This window comes from Perognathus longimembris, chromosome 23 (genome assembly GCF_023159225.1).
Source record: "Perognathus longimembris pacificus isolate PPM17 chromosome 23, ASM2315922v1, whole genome shotgun sequence".
Lineage (NCBI taxonomy): Eukaryota > Metazoa > Chordata > Mammalia > Rodentia > Heteromyidae > Perognathus > Perognathus longimembris.
In genome coordinates this window covers 18,222,756-18,226,182 of record NC_063183.1, presented here as the reverse complement: position 1 = coordinate 18,226,182, position 3,427 = coordinate 18,222,756, and the positions used below count along the sequence as shown (strand labels likewise).

The 3,427-nt window shown below is 44.3% G+C and overlaps 1 non-coding gene across 1 annotated transcript; it reads right to left on the bottom strand.

The window, feature by feature from the left end:
• Nucleotides 1-3,033: 3,033 nt before the first annotated feature.
• Nucleotides 3,034-3,105, bottom strand: Trnaq-cug. The gene has a single exon. It is a non-coding gene; the product is annotated as a tRNA-Gln (tRNA).
• Nucleotides 3,106-3,427: the final 322 nt, after the last annotated feature.

Sequence of the window (3,427 nt, the reverse complement as noted above, 5' to 3'; positions counted from 1 at the left end):
AGCCTTGAATGAAGAAGCTGAGGGACAGCACCTGGACCCTGAGTTCAAGCCCCAATACCTTGCACTGAACAACAACAACAAAAACAAGGATCAGTATGATCAAAGTACAGTATATACAAGTACTCAAACATCATAAACTGGAGTCTATAGGACTTTAAAATGCCAGTGTCCTAAAGTGGGAACCTCTTACAGAGGAGACAGGGTGCAGTCCTTCCCCCTCAGCTTATTTTCCATTCAGCCCTTCTTTTGAGGAACCCTATTGTCCTTCTGAGAATACACATTGAGAAATAATAAGCTAAGGGGAAGACTAATTCTTCAGTCATCAATGGCCTTGCTCAACATGTTCTTACACTTTAATTTCTCCCACTTCCTAAAATGAGTTTCCTTCCTTGCTTCTTCCAGAAGTCAGCATTAATTCCTCTTCCTAATTATTGCAGGCTCCCCTGAGCGCAGCACTTAAACCAGAATTCTACTTAGTTACTCCTGAACCTGTCTAGTTATTGAATCTCTGTTTTGTAGACCCATTAAATCTCCACAGCCTGAGGAGTGCTGGGCTTATCTGATTAGCTGTAGACACCCATAGGTATTCCAAAAACACCTGGCTGCTTCCACAACATTGCACATCTGCCCCAATGTGAACACTGACTGCCGGCACAGGGGATCTTAGATGAGACTTCTATCACTTTATGCAGGCAGAAAAAGCACACTATATTAGTTTCCTATGGCTGTCATAACAAAGGGTCGCAAACTTGGTTATTAGAATGAACCCAAGCTGGGTGCTGATGGCTCGCGCCTGTAATCCTAGCTATTCAGGAGGCTGAGATCTGAGGATCACAGTTCAAAGACAGCCCAGGCAGAAAAGGAGGTGAGACTATCTCCAATTAACCACCAGAAAACTAGAAATGACACTGTTTATTTATTTTCTTATTTTTATTTTTGCTTTGAATGAGAAAGCTCAAGGAGAGCACCTAGGCTCTGAGTTTAAGCCCTAGGACTGATAAAAATAAAATAATAATTATTTTTTGTTTTATTTTTTTTGCTGATCCTGGGGCTTGTACTTTTGGCCTTGTTATTGTCCCTGAGCTTTTATTTTCAAAGCTAGTGCTTTACTATTTGAGCCACAGCTCAACTCCCAGTTTTTTTGTGATTAACTGGAATCAAGAGTCTCACAGATTTTCCCTCCAGGTCTGACTTTGAACTGTGATCCTCAGATCTCAGCCTACTGAGTAGCTAGGATTACATGTATGAGAAATGCATTATTTATATTTCTTTTTCTTTTTTTTTTTTTTTTTTTGCCAATCCTGGGCCTTGGACTCAGGGCCTGAGCACTGTCCCTGGTTTCTTCCCGCTCAAGGCTAGCACTCTGCCACTTGAGCCACAGCACCGCTTCTGGCCGTTTTCTGTATATGTGGTACTGGGGAATCGAACCTAGGGCCTCGTGTATCCGAGGCAGGCACTCTTGCCACTAGGCTATATCCCCAGCCCCATTATTTATATTTCTAGAGGTTAAAAACCACATATAGGTCTCACTGTGCTAAAATCAAGGAGAGCTGTGTTGTATTGGAAACGTCTTGGGATATTGGGGTATAAGGGCACTAACTTGAAAGGAACTCAGCAAAGCAGGAATTTACTTCTGCAGAAGGTCATGTTATTGTCGGGGAGCCCACTAAGCAAGTACCCTTGGGTGAGCAGCCTGCCCAGGTTTTATCTCTAACTCATGATTGCCCCTTGTTCGAATAAGTTCACAGTCTTGTGAAATTGGCTAGTTTGAAAAGGTTTTAAAAGTTTATCTGAACAATCAACCAACACCAAGATTCCTGGCCAAAGCAGGAACTTGTTTGGGATAAAGGGATACGGCTTGACCAAAATAGCTTCTTGTAAGATGGCAGCTGTCCTTGAAATGGCAATCAACCATTCTGACAAAGATTCTCACTTCTACAATTCCTTCCAGGGGTCTTAGGGAATAATCTATTTGGGAGCCTGTCCCAGCTTCCAGGAATTTCTGGATGCCTAAGCTCCTGTCTCCTTTGTCTACCTGCAAAGAGGCTTGGATGGCTGGTTGAAGTTTTCTCCTATCTCATCCAACTGATCCTTTCTGCCCCACATTTACAGGTGTGTTTTTTTCCCCCCATAGAAGAGTTTGAGCTCAGGGGTTCACTGCTTGAGCTGTATCTCCAGCACCTCTTTTCCTATTTTAAAGGACCCCTGCAGAAGTATTGGGCTCATTCTAATAACACAATCAAGGATAATGTCTCCATTTAGCATCAGATGATTAGCAACCTTCATTTCACGTGAAAGCATAATTTCCCTTTGCTATGGAATCTAATAATTGTTTTCCAGGAAGTGGAAAGTGGACATTTGTATGGTGATGGTGGTGGCCAGGCATGGTGGGGCCTTAATTCTGCCTGCTACAGGCAGTCTTGCCCAAAAGTCTAAATTGAGAGTTAGCATGTAGTTAGCATATGACATTAAGTGGGGGAAAAGCTCTTGGGGATTAGAAAATTTCCTTCAAATACAAGGAGGCCCCAGGTACAGAATGATCTTTAGCAAATCATTTGAATGATTAGCTCCAGTCAGTCAAAAGAAATCAAGAGTCTTGGCAGTGTCAATTCTGAAAATTGTCATCATTTGTACGTTAAATAATTATGTAAATAGCTTAGTTTAGAGGCTAACCAAGGGGACTCAGGAAGTTCTTGCATCTTGATGAGGAGGGTGGGCGAAGTTCTGTGATGACATCTGGAGACAGTTTGGGAGCTTTCCACGGAAGAGTCTGTGAGAAGCCCCCGACTGCAGGAAAAACCAAGAAATGCGTCGAAGCTTCTGCTTAAACTTTAAAGAAAAAGTGTGTGTGGAGTGTAATGACCGAATCTCCAAGAGGAAGGCAGTACTGAAACTGCAGACAGTACACATAGGGGAAATTTGGGAAGTCTTCAATAGGCAGCAGTTGTATTTACTCAAGGGCAAGAAATGCCACCGTTCCTTAGTAAATGTTATATCTGAATTGAAATGAGGCCGAGAAAGAGGAAAAGGTATAGGTTCCACCGAGATTTGAACTCGGATCGCTGGATTCAGAGTCCAGAGTGCTAACCATTACACCATGGAACCACCACGCGTGAGGTGGCCGCCTTCCACTCTCTAATCCTTAACCCGTCTCCGCCCTATCCGCGAACCACGCTACGAAGAAGCGAGGGGAATCTTCCAGAAGTCTTGTTTCTTTCCGGGAATGGAAGTGAAAGGACGAGTCAGGGTCCCCTATAACTGAGATCAACTGCGAATCTAAAACACAATTTCCCCCCTTGGGGAGGCGGGAGTGACAGCCGTCTCCGGCGCAGGCCACCGTTTTAGACCCCGGGGGCGGGGCACCGCTCCCCCGGAAGTACTTTCCGGTGAGGGGCTGGGGCTTTCCGGAAGTGACGAAGAGGCAGGG